Source organism: Hylobates moloch, unplaced genomic scaffold (genome assembly GCF_009828535.3).
Source record: "Hylobates moloch isolate HMO894 unplaced genomic scaffold, HMol_V3 SCAFFOLD_17, whole genome shotgun sequence".
Taxonomy (NCBI): Eukaryota; Metazoa; Chordata; class Mammalia; order Primates; family Hylobatidae; genus Hylobates; species Hylobates moloch.
In genome coordinates, this window is record NW_026652292.1 from 2,883,636 (window position 1) to 2,901,595 (window position 17,960).

A 17,960-nucleotide genomic window follows, 5' to 3' on the forward strand; every position below is an offset into this window, starting at 1 on the left:
CATCTAATCTTTGCATTATCCCATTAGGCATCTCTTCCCTATTAGGCTGTTTAAGAGGCATATACACATTCATTATAAATGCAGGTTCCTTTGGAATTCCATACACCTTTTTGAAATAAATAGATTTACTGTCTGCTGTTTTTAATTGCTTGATTCAAGGGAAGCCTCTGCATCAGGCACTTCCCATGCTTGGTTTGAGGTCACCCCACTGGTCGGGCATGGTGCCAATCTCTCGCACCAGATTCTTCATTTGACTCTGCTGTCCCCATATCCGTCTGTCTTTATTTTTGGCTCTTTTACTATTTCTTCTTTCCTGACAGCATGCATAATTATGGATGCCCAGCCAGCTTCAGAGCTATGCAAATATGTATCTGCATTGATACATGTATTTGCTGTTTTCAAAACCTACATCCTAGACATGAGATTCCAGGTACAGAGTCTAAATGTGATCAGTGTTGACAGTTGGCAAAATCTCAGTCTTTGAATACACAGTATCCATTAGTGACAACTGGCTTAGCACCACTTACACGCTTTACCACTAGTACTTAAAAGAAAGCTCTGTAATTCATGTTAGTAGGAAAAATTCCTGTCCCCCAAAAGCAATGGAAAATGGGTAAAGTTGAGGGTTATTTATTGAGCAGGGAAAAGATTCTCCAGGTATTGTGAGCACCCTTCAGTGCCTAAATTCTGATGCATGTGTCTCTGAGAGTTGGTGTTTCCCCAGGGCTATAAAACTTCACATCTGTGGTTTTTTGTATACACTATCTCGTTTGTGAGCTATATCTGAACGTACTTTAATATAATGACTTGCTAAGTGAGCATGCTGTTTTGGAGGGTCTTTTTCCTGGAGGGAGTCTGCTCCAGGTGCGTGTGGGGGATGGGGAGTGGACGCTTGAGAAGCAGGTGCAGAGGTCCAGGCAGCAGGGGGCTGTGGGTGGGGGCACTGGCGCAGCTGATGCTGGCACTGCAGCTCCTTCTGAAATGAATGCTTTGTTCTGACTCAAGACTCGGCCTCAAGTCAGGCCATGGGCATAGCAGGGGTGGGAGAAGTGGGACAGGGCACTGAGGCAGTTCTCCACAGAAGGACAATGGCACCGGCAGGAGGGACTGAGTGCTAGGAACTCAACCACACACAGTCTGGAGGAACCCAGGGATGGGCCACCCAGCACTCCTACTCAGGAGCCTGCCTCTCTCCTGAAAAGAATCAGCACACATTTCAGGCCTCTGCCAGCCAATGGATGCATTTGGCATTCGCCGGCCAGGTCCCTCGCTGCTCCTGTGAGGGTAGAAACACGTGTCTGGATGACCACCGAGGTCACAGCCAACTATAAGGCCCACCACCTCCAGCTGTGCCCATGCTGGCATCACCTTCAGCCTGACACCTCACCTTGCCTTGTGCCTTTCTTCTGCCATCTTCTGTGTGTGTCCTGGAGCCCCTGTCCCCTAAAGTTGGGTCTTCTGCTCTCACAGGCAGACATGGCTGTGGCTGCTGCAGCCACTGACTTAACCAGCTTCCAGGAACACACATTCCAGCCCTTAGGTGCAAAGCAAGGTTTCTAATAGACAGGCTGCATACAGGTGGTGCTCAGCAAAAGCCCCACTGCTCCTTCAAACCTCAATGCTCTTGGCCATCCCAGCCTCCCGCTGAGATTTTCCCTACATTCAGGAATTTTGCCCTCCTGGGATCGACTTAATTGGAAGCTAATGATGCTTTTCACAAGACCCTGACTGTTCTGTGAGGTGGTGGTGGCCTGAAGAGGGAGTTTCTGCCTCCCTTCAGCTGTGTAATGGTTAGCGCCCTGAGTGTTTTGTTTTCTTTTCTTTTCCACATTGATGGCCATCCTACATAATTCGGGACACACAAAATCATTCTTGCTGAATAGAAGAATTCATAGCTGATGATGATGATAAAACAGAAGGAAATAATACAGGAAAATCGCATCATTTGGAGAACAAGATTGATTTTGGAAGATCATTGAGTTTTCCTAATTCTTTGTTTCTTCTTTGCACTTAAAAAAGAAACACCTAATTGTTAAGATCTTGAGCTCAAATAAATCCCTCAATTGGTTGTACTGTTTTAGGGAAGTGAAAATATCCATCCTGCTTAAAATCATTCTTCACATTTTAAAATCATGCTTAACTACAAACTTTAAAGCATTTCCCATACTTGTAACTAAATATTTGACCTTCCATTTGTTAATGATATCTCTGGTGCTCCAGTGCTTCTGTTATATACACCACTGTGGTTTCTAAAAGTGAAAAGAAGATAGCATGCTGAAACTGTGGCTAGGACACAGCAGGAGATGAAAGCTACAATTGGGCATTTTGTGATGTTTCCATCAGGAACACAGCACAAAGTAGACCCAGGAAATTGTTTTAAATTTTCCTGCTAACTACATATTAATCAGGTCAGCAAACCTACCCTCTGGAGACAAGACTAACCTCACGTTCACGTTCCTTCCACCTTGGGCTCTGCAACCTCAGGAACTAATCAAAGCTGTGCCCATTCATTGAAAAGAGAGGTGTACATCTAATTCTCATTATTGAAAGGAGAGGTGTACATATAATTCTTATTATTGAAAAGAGAGATGTACATCTCATTCTTATTATTGAGAAGAGAGGTGTACATCTCATTCTTATTTTTAAATCAATGAATAAACAACTGAAATTCATTCAAAGGCAAGTTACACTTTGGCACAATAACCTGACTATTGGATTCTTAAATGTAGCATAAAAATAAGAAATTGCATATATACGTATTTTGGGATTTAATAATTAATGTTCATATAAACATACAGTTAAGTAATTTCATTTCCTCTACTATGGTCATTGGAAATATTTTCTAACTTCATTCTAGGACTTAACACGGGGCATAGTCCAGTCACTCAAGTTTCACTGCAGCCATTATCGTATGTTCTGACTTCTGGCTGCTTCTCCTCTTACCTCCTTTTCCCACACATCCACATCAGTTCCTGTCTGGTGAGGAGATAAGAGGCAGCAGATCTGACTATCAAGGAGCAGACCCCACTCAACAGTGGAAGAGAGGCTGACTTTTTTACTTATGTAAGTAAAGGAGATCTATGCCTGTGAGAGTCAGCTTCCCTAAGCTAAGCGGGCTTCTATCTTGTATAGTGTGGGGTTCAGGGATTGGCGCATTGTGAGGGGTGGCAGGAAGTGGGTACTCTAGTGACTTTGCTGACATTCGTTGGGGCACAGCCCCTGAAGCACCTGCACTGTGGAAACGCATCATTGATTATAGGAATTTGAACAGAATCCAGACTTGTGGATTGGTGTTTGAACAGGATTCTTGGAATCATGCATCAATTCACCCTGCTGTAAAGTGACATACTTTCCTCGGTGTGCTGGAACTCTATTAAAATTCTCAGCATCTCATTTTAGGAGCCCCTCAGCCAACACTGCAGAAGAGGCTACTGGGAATTGTCCAGGTCTTCTCTAATATTGTTGACTTTTTTCTTGAAGATGGTATTCTATTCAAAATAATCTGGTTTTCTCATTTTACACATCAATCAATGTGTGTTTGCCCTATTTGGGTCTTTGAAGCCTTTGTTGAATTATCTGGTGGAGCAGTAGTTGTGGAGAAGTACTCATCAGATATTAAAATACCACACACATTATAATGAAGAGGAGATGATGGTGTTAGTCCATGATCCAGGAAGAGCGTGAAGTGCTGGCAATGGTTTAGATTACCCACAAGTTGACCAAAATAAAATCTAAGACTGTACTGTCATCCCTAACTACTTGGCTAAAGAAAGCAATCTAGTTTGTTTTAGTCAAAGTGAAAGGTAAGTTTTTGACAACCACTTCAGGTTGTGCAGTATCTACAAATGGAATCACTATTTCCAGGTGCCTTGCCCACCTGATGCTATTTATACACATAGGAGCACTTTCATCTCTAGAGACGATGTTTAGGGAGATATAATCCACCAAAGTATTGGAGAATCTACACTTGGAATGATCTGTTAGATCCACAGAACATGTCCAAAGGTTATTTAAAGAGAGCTGAGCTATAGAGTGAGGCTGGTGATTGTCTTTAACAAAGTCTAATTCTAAGCAATTTATTTAGGGTAGCAAGGGAAGCCTGACAGATTAGGACAAAAGTGAGCTTACCTTAAACTCTTTTTATTTTTTTGTGAGACAGAAACTCGCTCTGTCGCCCAGGGGCTGGAGTGCAGTGGTACAATCTCAGCTCACTGCAGCCTCTGTCCCCCAGGCTCAAGCAATTCTCGTGCCTGGGATTATAGGCACATGCCACCACACCAGCCTAATTTTTTGTATTTTTTTAGTAGAGAGAGGGCCAGTTTGGTTTCGAACTCCTGACCTCAAGCAATCCGCCTGCCTTGGCCTCCCAAAGTGCTGGGATTACAGGCCTGAGCCACCGCGCCCAGCCACCTTCTTAAGGGATAAGATATGACCCCCAGAAGCTACAGGACACAAGTATGCAGGAAGAAAACACAATCATCCGTGTTTCTAGGAAATTCCGGGAATGCTGTTGACATGGTTGTGGTGGAAGCTGTCTACCTGATTGCGTTAGAATCCTATTTCTGCTGTAAAAACTCACTACAAAGTTAGTGGCTTAAAACAACATGGATTTATTATCTTATAGACCTGGAAGTCAGAAGCCCAAAATGTGTCTCTGTGGGCTGAAATCCGTGAGTGAGCAGGGCAGCGTTCCTTTCTGGACCCTCTAGAGGAGAATCCAGGCGTTGCTTTCTCCAGCTTCTAGAAGCGCCCACGCTCTGTGGCTGCTGGTTCCTTTCTCCATCTCCAAGTCAGCAATCTCATCACTCCACCTCCACTTCCAGGGTCTCTCTGTCACTTTTTTTGAGACCGAGTCTTGCTCTGCCTTCCAGGCTGGAGTGCAGTGGTGCAATTTTGGCTCACTGCAACCCCCACCTCCCTGATTCAAGTAATTCCTCTGCCTCAGCCTCCCAAGTAGCTGGGATTACAGGCATGTGCCACCATGCCCGGCTAATTTTTGTATTTTCAGTAGAGATGGGGTTTTGCCATATTGTCCAGGCTGGTCTTGAACTCCTGATCTCAGGTGATCTGCCCTCCTCAGCCTCCCAAAGTGCTGGGATTACAGGCATGAGCCACCGCTCCTGGCCCCCTCTGTCACTTATAAGGATCCCGTGATTACATTGAGCCCACTGGAAAAACCAGGAAAATCTTCCCATCTCAAAGTTAGATGAAAAGCAACCTTCATTCTAAGTGCAACCTCAGGCTCCAAGCTTTAGGATGTAAACCTCTCTGAGGGCCATTATCCTGCCTACCACCCTCTGAAGCGGAGCACTTCATCATTTACCTGATTCCTAATCTGCCAAGCTCTACCTCTTGTGCAATCAGACATGAAATCCTCATAAGGTTCCCAGTTTACTTTGTGGCAAAGACTGAGTTCTTTGAAACCAATGGGTTCTTCTTCTATTATATCCTATATGATCATAGGAACTTTGTTCCTAAGATAAAGAAAAGTTTGAAAGTGAGATTACTACACACTATCAATATCTTCATTGAAATTTTATTTCAAAAATTGCACTTTACCCCTAGGTTAGACACCCACCTCCATGCAGAAGGCAAAGCACCTGCTGAGTTGAGTCCATTGAAAACACCATTCCAGGAGCAATGCAGGGCAGTGGCTATGACCACAAAAGATGCACAAGGGCCGGAATCACCATCTCATTTACTGGAATACCTCCACTGTCTCACACAAGGCCTGGAACATGGCAGAAGCTCAATAAATATTGATCAACTTATTGAGCATGCATCAGCTTTGGAGGCAGAGTTCTGGACTTGATATTAACTCTGTGACCATAGTAGGTTATTGACCTCTCTGTGCCATGGTTCCAAAAACATGATAATAAATGTGTGCTTCCCTATATAATTGAATTCATGGAAAGTTCTTAGTACAATGGAAGCACCCATAACTATTGACTTTTACAGTCGGCTCACTTGAATGTAAGCCCCAGAAGGGCAGGGACGCCTGCTGCTTTCACTCACGTCAGCATCCCCAGCACCCAGGTCAATGTCTGTGACACTATAGACAGTCCATAAACATTTGTGGAATGATTAAAATTATGTTATTACAATACTTTTATGTGCACATGACTAAAGAATTTCTCAATTATTTTTGTAATTATGAAATATAATCTTCTCCTTTACAAATAGCCAGATTTTTCTTTTTAAAACTTGTTTATTTTTATTTGAAATAAACTGCCCAATATGTAGTCTTTTATCCCTTACCTCCACCCTTCCCCCTGCCAGTCCCCAAAGTCCATTATGTAGTTCTTATGCCTTTGCATCCTCATAGTTTAGCTCCCACTTATTAGTGAGAATATACAATGTTTGGTTTTGAGTTAGTTTATGCAGAATAATGGCCCCAAGCTCCATCCAAGTGGCTGCAAAAGACATTATTTTGCTCCTTTTTACAGCTGAGCAGTATTCCATGGTGTATATATACCACATTTTCTTTATCCACTCATTGGTTGATGACCACTTAGGCTGGTTCCATATCTTTGCAATTGTGAATTGCGCTGCTATAAACATGGGTGTACATATTTCTTTTTCACATAATAACTTCATTTCCTTGGGGTAGATACCCAGTAGTGGGATTGCTGGATCGAATGGTAGTTCTACTTGTAGTTCTTTAAGGAATTGCCATACTGTTTTCCATAGTGGTTGTACTAGTTTACATTCCCAACTCCAGTGTAAAAGTGTTCCCTTTTCACCACATCCATGCCAACATCTATTATTTTTTGGCTTTTAAATTATGGCCATTCTTGCAAGAGTGAGGTGATATTTCATTGCGGTTTTAATTTGTCCAATTTTAAGGTGGGGTTTCACTCTGTTGCCCAGGCTGGAGTGCAGTGATATGATCATAGCTCACTGTAATCTCAAACTCCTGAGCTCAAGCAATCCTACTGACCCAGCCTCCCAAGTAGCTGAGACTACAGGTGCCTGCCATCATGTCTAGTAATTTTGCTGACATTTTTGTAGTGATGGAGTCTCATTATATTGCTAAAGCTGGTGAAATACCCCAAATTTTGAGGAAAAAAGTTAGTTTGGTCTTCCACAATTCTGAGGGCTCATTATTTGCTCAATAAAAGTAATGTCTCCTTAATTTTGATTACGCTTCTGGTGTTTTCTATATAAGTGATACATACTATTCCTGAAATGATGCTCTATTTAAAAAGTCAAAGTAAAGTACTTTTCAAATGAACACTTCTTTGTTTCCTATTCCTAATGTATAAATTTGCGTTAAAATAGTTCAGTATGTTTTTGTAATGTTAGTTTATTCATAACACTTCCTCAATGGCTGGATGTAATCTTCAGAATCCTCATTATTTTACAAACAAAAGAATATTATAAACCAGTGTAGTCCAGACAGTCTGGCTGGTTAAAATCTGGGATAGCAGCCAGGTGCAGTGGCTCACACCTGTAATCCCAGCCCTTTGGGAGGCCGAGGAGGGTAGATCACAAGGTCAGGAGTTTGTGACCAGCCTGGCCAATATGGCAAAACCCCATCTCTACTAAAAATACAAAAATTAGCTGGACATGGTGGTGGGTGCCTGTAGTCCCAGCTACTCGGGAGGCTGAAGCAGAAGAATCACTTGCACCAGGGAGGCAGAGGTTGCAGTGAGCCGAGATCGTGCCCCTACACTCCAGCCTGGGCAACAGAGCAAGACTCTGTCTCAAAAAAAAAAAAAAAAAAATCTGGGATAGTATTACATGGGACCCATTATGTGGGACTCTAGATTTGGAGTAATAAAATTGGAGAATATGGAAATGAAGGACCTTTTAATGATTGTATTATACTCTAGCAAATTAATAATAATATGGTCTTTTCTCAGTGCTATTTCTTGATGTGTCTAGAACATTACTAGAGTCTCCCACTCTTTGGATATGTCTAATCATCCCTGAACCAAGAAATTGTCACACTGTGCAAGAAGAATTTAAGGTAATCTCCCAAGAGAAGAATCCTTGTGTCTATGGAGAACCCACACCCAAAATGGTGTCCTGTATGTGATTTATAGGAATTCACTTATTATTATGTCTTGTGGATTTTAACAATACTAGGCACTTATTGATTACACAATTAATCAGTTGTAGCATGTTAAATATTGCAGTGTTTTTAGCATATGCAAATAGGAAATTAGATTTTAAGTTTTTAAGTACAAGGTGCTTGATATACCTCCTTAGAAGATCAAGTCCTCTTTCTTCTTTGCACTTGAAAAAACTGTAATGATATGCTTATTTTGTGCTCAGTTTTTAAAATATTGTTTTTTTCTTAGTAAAGAGTTGTTAATTATTTATTAGTTTTTCAGTCACTGTGCAAATAATTGAACATTTGGGAGTAGGTAACACAAGCAAGCTCTGCACCTGGGAAGCTAAGATTCTAGCGAGACTGACAGTGCACACACACACCAAGTAGCCAACCAAGATACAAATGTGCCTGTGCCAAGGATAATGTGAACAGTGTACAAGGATGCAGTCAGGGACAAAACTTGCTGAATAGTCAAGGAAAGCACTCCAGGGAATCACGTTTAAGCTAAGTTGAGGTTGCAAATAATTCCAGCTTGTCAAAAGCAGTGAAGAGTAAAGAAAAACAGAGGGAAGATGATGATGTTGGGTGAAGCTTCTTGAGAAGAGGAGGAAGCTATGGGTGGGCGGGAGTGCAGAAAGGCATCACAGGAAGACTGCAGGAGGGACAGCAGTCTGAGCTTATGTGCATGAAGGTTCCATCAGGGGAGTGGACTTAATTTAAAATGCAATGCAGGAAGGCAGCAAAGAACTCTGAGATGGTGTGGTCTGACCCATGTTAGTAAGTATGGGGCAGAGACACTGTGGGTGTACGAAAAAAGGAAGTACAGAGAAGGAGTTTGTTGCCATGACTTAGACGAGAAGATGGTGCCTTGGTCTATGTAGGTGGCAACACTATAGAGAGAGTGTGTCAGTTCGGTGAACGTGGTGGGGAGGGAGACCATGGGGAGAAGTTTTAGATTGGTTGATGATTCATGGTCAGGGAAAAGAAGAACCTGGAAGCACTCAACAGTTTCTGGCTGAAATCCCAGGGGAACTAATGGAACCAATTTCTAGGGCAGCAGCGAAAATGGGCATCATTGTTATGAATATATTCCAGTGTGTGAAGAACAATCACTTCAGATTTACTTACTTGAGTTTTGTCTTGATTTCATAAAGACCTGCTTTTCATGATACCTACATAGTTGTTTTTCTCATTATAAAATTTACTAGGATTATTTATTCCTTATTCTAGAATTTGAATAATCAAGTATGTCCAAATATGTTTGATTATTGCATGTCACAAAATGATCTATTTATTTAAGCAGTATTCATATCTTTTTGAGCATCAGGAGATATCAAGATATTTCTATTCATATGAATAGAAATATATATGTAGAGACAGCCAGAGCTGTTGTTTCTAGATAGAAGACAGCTCCTTAAGTTAAGTGAACTAACTGGTTAGCAGACTAGTTACAGGTTATAACAACATTTTCAATTTTTTCAAGTTTTGATAAAATTAGTTATATAGTTTATTAATTATTAATTATAATGAGGCAATGGAGGGTGTAAATTTTTTCATACTTAGATATTTTAATATATATCTTTAAGTAATTGGTAGAACAAGCAGACAAAAATAGAATACATGATTTTGTACAAAATTATAAAAAATCAACATAATGAACATACACAAGAATGTTCAATTTAAGTGAATGCAGAACATTAAATGTATCATATGATCAACCATGTAATTAACATAGAAATATAAATAAAATATACAAAGATTGGAAGGAAAGAAATGCAATATGGCAAGAAAAATAAATAAAAGATACACTTAGGAATAAATGAAACTGTTCTTATTTGCAAATGACATCTTTTTGAATGTAGAAAATCTAAAACAATTTGCAAACAATTAAAATATACGTAAATTTATCAGGGCTCTGAATATAAGGTCAAGGTACAAAAATCAAATATATGTTATAAATTAGCAAAGTGATGAAAAGTGAACTATAAAAGACAAATTGAGTATATTAGTATCAAAACCAATAGAATGTTTAGAATGAAACCTAACAGGAGATGTGCAAGACCTCTACACTGAAAACTAAAAAATATACATGAGGAAAAGTGGAAGAAGATCTATATAAGGAAGAATATACAAAGACCATATGTTGGAAGGGTTAATATTTTTAAAGGAACAATTTCTACAAATTGAGATATAGATTTGAGGCAATCCTGGGCAAAATGGCATCAGAAATGATGATGATGGTGATGATGGTGGTGGTAGTGATGATAGTGGTGATGGTGATAATGGTGGTGATGGTGATAACGGTGATGATTATGGTGGTGATGGCGATGATGATGGTGATGGCGATGATGATGGTGATGATGGTGATGATGGTGGTGATGGTGATGATGGTGGTGATGGTGATGATGATGGTGGTAGTGATGATGATGATGATGATTATGGTGGTGATGGTGATGATGATGGTGATGATGGTGGTGGTTATGATGATGGTGGTGATGATGGTGGTGGTGGTGATGGTGGTGATGGTTATGATGGGGATGATGATGATGGTGATGGTGATGATGGTGATGATGATGGTGATGATAGTAATGACGGTGATGATGGTGGTGATGACGGCCATGACAATGTTAGATTGGCCTGCACAATGTGTGATTTATGTAGAAATGCTAAAAATCAAGAATAGCCAAGGCAACCTTGGAGAAGAACAAGGACTTATGGACTGAGTGTCAGGACTTATTTAAACCTCTAGTCGTTGTGACCACTTGATATTGGTGAAAAAGACAGAGAAGACCAACAGAGACAAAGCAGAGGACTGGAAATGGACCACACTCATCACCTTATTACAGTGCAGGCAACTAGGCAATCCAGGGGTAGGAAGGATGGTCATTTTAATAAATAGTGCTAGATCAACTTGAAATCCATCTAAGACCAAATAAGTAAATAAATAAATAAATAAACAAACAAACAATTACCACAAACCTCACAGCCTACCGAAAACTAATTCCAGTTGCATCACAGCCCTAAACCTGAGACTTTAAATGGTAAAACCTTTAGGAATCAACACATGGGAGTATTTTAAGAAATCTTTGCCTACTGTACAAAAGCACTAACTATAAAAGTAAATATGCATGAATTTGACTTCATTAACATTGAGAATTTCTGTTCAGGCAAAGACACAGTTAATAGAGTGAATATGCAAGCCACGCACAGGGAAAGAGCATTTGCAATATCTCTCTCTGATCACTAATATCCAGAATACATCACGTCCTCTTCTGTATATTTATTTATGCTTCTGAACTCTCGTGGCCTCTAGCTCCCTCTTTTTCCTCCTCTGATTGGAGAGTTGGGCAGATAACTGAAGTGCTGGAGGCTCTGCTTGATCTTTGCTCCTCAGTGGGGACCAGCGGCCCACCGAGCACACATGCTCTTCACCTGATCTCAGGTGCAATGTCCCCTCCCCAGCGAGGCCTTCCTGTTTCAGTCCCTTACTGTGCTGTACCTTCTGTCTCCAACATGTAATCACCTACGATTACTGGGATTGGGACTGTACTCTGGGATTTAAGCTCTATGAGGTTGAGGGAGGTTGAGGTACCCAACTGGTTTACTGCTGAAGCCCCAGTGCCCATCCCAGGGCTTGGCAGTAGAATCTATTGGATAAACAGGAATTGCATTTTAAATTAATTTTAATACCAAGTCATATTTTGGTGACCCAAGAGCTGGGGAAACTCTTGTCTCCTCATTGGACACCCTGGGCCTGAGCCCTGCAGGTTTATGGTCATGGCAGCTTTCAAGTCCTTGATTCAACCAAGCATGCCACGCCTGGCTGCCAAAGGGGGCCAAACAGCGTCTCACTGCTGACGCCTGCCCATCAGCACAGCTGCCTTCCTCCAGGGCCCCTGCCTCAAGAAGGGAGGCTACTGTGGGATTTGGTGTCCAATTATTCTTCATTGTGAGGGTCCCTGTGCCTTCTAGGGGCTTCAGCAGCATCCCTGGCCTCCACCCACAAGACCAGTAGCCCCTATTCTCCCGGTTGTGACACCCAAAGCTGTTTCCAGACATTGCTGAAGGTTCCTTGAGGGAAAAAAGATCACCCTTGGCTGCTAACTCCTACCCTACAGGGATGAGATTTTGGGAAGTTGCCATCCAAAAATGGACTGTCTCTTGTAGTCACCCATACCAGTGCCATGCTGACAGAATAGGGTCTCCTCAGCTGGTTCTACCATTTTCACCCCATCACAGGTTCTCCAGTTGCTCTGTGGGGCTTGCAGTGGGAGCAGCGGGCAAGGGCTCCAATCATCTCCAAACCACACCCTCGGTTCTGGGCCTTGTGAGTGCACCTTCACATTCTAGCACCCCAGCCACCCCCCAGGTGCATTTTTTTTAGGAAGATTATGATTCTAAAACCCATACACCTATAATGACCAATTATTTTGGGCTACTGTATACCAAGGACTTTACACACAACAGGGCTGAATGCAATTTTACCCCTTGTAGACATAAGGAAGAAGAGGCTTAGAAATGCAAAATGCCTGGTGGAAGTCCCACTGCACGGGTCAAACCCACAGGACTGTACTGGAAACGGAGTTTTGTCTGCAACTCCACCCTCTCTGCTTTTCTGAGAACTCACAACATTCCCGCCACCCAAGCCCCCTCTCTCCACAACATCCCTATTCCAGGGTTAGCAGTAACAAAACATTGAATGGTCCTACACAGTGGCTACTCACCAACCAAAGGGACCCAAAGGGAGATGCCTCAGTGTCTGAGCAGGGGCCTGGAGTTCCCTGCAGTCCCAACTGTCATCCTTTTAGTTGCTAGATGGGAGGAGCTGTCGGGGATCTCAGAGACCCTGTTGACTAAGTTGTGGCATCTGGGCGCTCACAGCAACTTCTATTTACCAGTTGGTACACAGATGTTTCTGTATTTTAACCCCCTGTACAGCCAGCTGAACTCCCCGGTGACCCCCACCCCCTCAGGCATCCCACCCAGAAGACCAGCCATTGTCCAGCGTGCCCCTGCCACTGCTGATGGCTTCAGGTGGATACCTGGCCCAGGCTGGGCTAATGCCCTCCCTCAATGATTTGATCTCCAGGCCTGGCTGGGTATGTGACCAAAACAGGACACTCGGATCTCTTCCCTTGGAGGCTGTAAAGTAGAAATGAGAGTGGTTCTGCTACAGGCTTCACAGATGGGAGACGGTCAGTATGAAGAACAAGGCGGGTGACCAGGAGCAAAGCACACCTCCCAAAATCAAAACTGCTATTTAAACAGCCAGAAATAATTGCTTGACTAATTACATTATGCTAATTTTGGACTTAAAGATAGTATGGTCAAGGTGTTTTTTTTTCTACTTAATACTTGTCACCTTTTTAATTCTTTATTATTTATTTATTTATGAGAGATGGAGTCTTGCTCTACCACCCAGGCTGGAGTTCAGTGATGTGTTCATAGCTCACTGCAGCTTCAAACTCCTGGGCCTAAGCAATCCTCCCGCTTCAGCCTCCCGAGTAGCTGACACTAAGGGTGCTTTTTACCATGCTGGGCCACTGGGCTACTTTTCTTTGTAGAAATGGACATCTCCCTATGTTTCCCAGACTAGCCTCAAACTTCTGGCCTCAAGAGATCCTCTGGCCTTGGTCTCCCAAAGCATTGCAATTACAGGTGTGAGCCACTGTGCCCAGTCACAACCTACGATTAAATCAGATAGATGGATAGATAGATAATGATGAAATGTGTGTGTGTGTGTGTGTGTGTGTGTGTGTATATGTTTGTGGGTTTTTTGTTGTATGTATGTGTTGTGTGTGTGTTTGTGTACGTGTTTGTGTGCGTGTGTGTGTGTATTTCAAATCATTTCCAAGATCCTTAAAGTGAAAGACACTTGAAGATCATCTATTCCAGTTTCCTCCTTGTACAGATGATGAAACCAAGGATAGTTAAGCTATTTACGTTTCTATCTTTCCACGAAAAGGCAGCTTTTAAGGACAGACATTCCAATTCCCATGTGTTACGACAGCTCTGCACACGAGCATTGCAGAGAGCATGGGGGCGCCCCAAGTGATCCCGTCCAAGGTGGGCACATCCAGCTGCAGCCACATAAACTGCAGCCTGAAAGGAAGAGCCACTCATGCCCACCTGTGAGGGACACTTTGCCATTCTGTTTCTTTCTATTGTGGATTTTTCAGTTGCATGGTAGAAGGCAACATACTCTGTCCTCTCAGAATATCTGTCTGTATCACAGCATCACAGAAAGTCCCTAGACAGGTTGGGTGCGGTGGCTCACGTCCGTAATCCCAGCATTTTGGGAGGCCAAGGCAGGCAGATGACCTGAGGTCAAGAGTTCTAGACCAGCCTGGCCAATATGATGAAACCCCATCTCTACTAAAAATATAAAAATTAGCCAAGCATGGTGGCACACATCTGTAATCCCAGCTACTCAAGAGGCTGAGGCATGAGAATTGCTTGAACTCAGGAGACAGAGGTTGCAGCGAGCCAAGTTCGTACCACTGCATTCCAGCCTGGCTGACACGTGACAGGGTGAGACTCCATCTCAAAAAAAAAAAAAAAAAAAAAAGACAAAAAAGAAAGTGCCCATACAGAAACATTATTATGTCCAGCTGCCTTTGTGAGCCACAAAAAGGATGGCAATTGCATTGTGTACAAAGCCATGAGGGGCGGTGGCGTTACCTAATGCAAGTAGGACTAAAATGTCACTGGATTCACTTCTGAAAAGTATCTGGAAAATAACTCTCTGGGGCAGAAATCATGGTCCACCCTCATCAACAAACTTTATCCTTCAGGGCCAGGCACTCCACGATACATGAGATGGATTCTGTACCACCACCTGTGCCTGGCTCTGGCCATCAGAACATGGGCCCTGCTCTGGCATAGCCATTCATACCGAGTCTTTCTCCACCAAAGACTAAATAAATTCTAAGATTATTCCAGAGATATTTTCTCCCTGAGTCTTTTAAATCACTCCTGTGATTATGCTCTGATGTTATCATAGCTATTATTTAGCTGAGAGATAAAAAGTTATTAAAGGGACATAGTAACTGGCATTGATTATTTAATGGGTATGAATGGAAAGGAGAAATGAACTTATTCTACCACAGATAGGGCCAGCCGATGTCTTATCCTCTTGTACCTGTGTCAGGGAAGGGTGAAAAGTGTAGAAAGACATATTTAGCTCAATAAAAGAAAGACTTGTCTGATAGCTTGATAATTCGACTAAAACAGAATAAACTCATTTGCATGAGGCAGGAACGTCATTCCTGGAAGTTTCCAACAGAAGCTCGGTGACCATCTGTCAGAAGCATGACATCGGGGGCTCGTGAGGGGATGGAGTATTAGACTGGGTGATCCTTGTGGTGGACATGGGGGTTCTCCACCTGGATCCCCATCTCACAGCTGAGGCAGCATCTCCCAGATGGTGACAATATTGTCTGCTAAAAGCTCAGAGAACTGACTTGCCTAAGTTCACATCCCTTCTCAGGGGATAGCCACTGGCTTGATGACAACCTCCAGTCAAGCCAGAGGATCACTGAAGCTCCAGAATCGCTGAGGCCTCAGTTGCCCCTGCACTGAACACCAGCTTCTTCTCCTGCTCAACTCTGCCTCCTCATGAAGACGCCTCCTCAGCTCTTGTCTGCAAACCACTGCATGCCCCGATCCAAGCAGCTCAGGCTAAGGCAGTCCCCCAGGCTCCTTTGAGCGTTTATAATTCTACCATTTCTTCTCTTTCCAGACAGAGAACACTTAGATATATCACAGCTTAATTCGCATGCCTTCGCTATCTCGAGTATAGCCAGCCAGAGTGTGGTGAGAACCACTGCCAGCCTCCTCTCCCTTCAGCACTCGCGGTGTGTCCATCTGTGTTCTCAGCACTCTACCAGTGAGGCAGGGAGACTCCTGGAAATTATGTTCACAGGAGAGACTTCCAGGAGCCAATGTGGCTCACAATGCTGAGGACACCCAGACACACTGTGCAAGGGACGAAGAACGCAGAGATCTCAACGCCATCCCTCAATAGCTATGCATTAGCCCTCAAGGTCAGGCTCCCAGAAACCCAGTCCCCACCTGCACATCCCTACCCTGGCTCACCCTCTACACATCACCTGTGCGCAGGAAGCAGTGAGCCGGTAAAGGAATACATGAATACAGGAATGAAGGAGCTTTGTGTCCTATGGCCATTCCCTCCAAATACATTCAGCAAACTTTGCTCGGCATCCCGTAGGTCTCACGCTCTTTAGCCATATCCAGGCTGCCCACAATATTGGCTGAAAATGAATCATCCCGGGCCTAAGCAGGCTGTGTGAGGCTAGCGTTAATTATCTTCCCTTGGCTTGGTTTCCTGGAGCTGGGGCACACCCTCACCCGGGCACCGTCTCAGGCAAATGGCTTCCAATACTTGCCATATAATGTCCTATCCTGGCGTCACAGGCATGTCATAAAAATGCAGGATGCCAAATTGGAAGGAACCTTAGAAGTTTTCCAGTGTGTTCCCCTCAGACCCACAGCCTCCCGAGCCTCAACCATCACCATGTAAATGCTAATGAATGACAAGCGCCACAGAGGACTTTCATCTTACCATTTGATGAGGAGGCTGGCTCTGGACATGGGTCAGTCGGGCCATTTAGTTAAAATTTGGTGCTAATGAGAGCAAGACAGAGACTCAGGCCCCTTATGGCCAATTAACTCTGTGCAAAGAGAAAAACTCAGTTCTGTGGTCAAAAGCTACCCTCTTCAACACGGTTAGATATTCTAGAAATGTGTGATGTTGACCCCAAAGGGGAATGGAGTGTAAGAGGAGAGGCAGTTCAGCGATGATGTCCTCACAGCCTGGAGAGGCAGCTGACAGCACGTGAGTGATTGTCTGCAGCTTGGGAGATGTCTCACTGTTTAGGAATGACAGAAATAAATCTTTTGAGCTGCAGACAAACATTTTGTTTAGTTAGGTCCAGGTATCTCATTGAGGAGCGGCTTTGGAGATCATGTTTCTAAACCTTTGGCTTTTGTGGAGCCACTGACTTCACTTCTTTGTTAGTTACCCACAAGGTAAACACACTTTTGAATGCAATTTTACTTTTTTTTTTTTCACTGATCATTTAACAGAATTATAAACCCTTAGGTTTAGAAAGATCCATACAGGTCACTCTTTTTAGGTAACCAATCCATGCTTACTGTGCCTGGTGACAAGCTGTTGCCCAATCTGTCTCTCACCACCTCTGGAAAAAGCAAAGTAGGGGGTCTCCTAAAGACAGCGCTCCATCTGGGGGCACCCTGATAACCAGAAAGCTCTGGTTTATGCTCAGAGCATAAACTAGACACATCACGAGGTGGATTTCTGTTTGTTCCCTTTTCCTAGAACACGGATGATTTCTGCCTTGCTTTGACACAACTAATGGAGGCCACTGAAATAATCTTTCCCACTAGGAAGACTGTCACAAGGTGAGTGTTTGATGGTGCCTGCACCCAGACAGAAAGAAGCACCATGCCCTTAGACACCTCCCTAAATGCACATGATGGCCTGGGTCTCCTTCCCTTCTAGACTCTCCATTTTTATTTTTTATTTTTTGAAGGCAGTGAACAACTATTTTCATCTTTCACTCTCAATTCCTGGCAAAATATTTAGCATTCAAGAAATATTTTTGGATGAATTAACTAGTAGGTGATCATCTCACTTTCTCTGCCTAAGCATATAAAATTATACCAGATAAAAAAGTCACACTGACAGGCCCTTGTCTCCTGTCCTTACCCAGTGACGCCTCCACAACACTGCCCCTAACACTCACACTAGCATGGTGGACGTCACCCACTAACACACACGCTAGCACGGTGGATGTCACCCACTAACACACACACTAGTACGGTGGACGTCACCCACTAACACACACTCACACTAGCA

General features: G+C 43.2%; 1 long non-coding RNA gene across 1 annotated transcript in view; it reads left to right on the top strand.

Annotated features, from left to right (window-relative positions):
• The first annotated feature begins 16,527 nt into the window (after positions 1 to 16,527).
• Positions 16,528 to 17,960, top strand: part of LOC116456658 (uncharacterized) — a 9,253-nt gene continuing 7,820 nt past the window's right edge. Inside the window, exons 1-2 of the long non-coding RNA XR_004244774.1 lie at positions 16,528 to 16,674; positions 17,421 to 17,503. This is a non-coding gene — a long non-coding RNA (uncharacterized LOC116456658). The remainder of the gene's footprint in view (positions 16,675 to 17,420; positions 17,504 to 17,960) is intronic.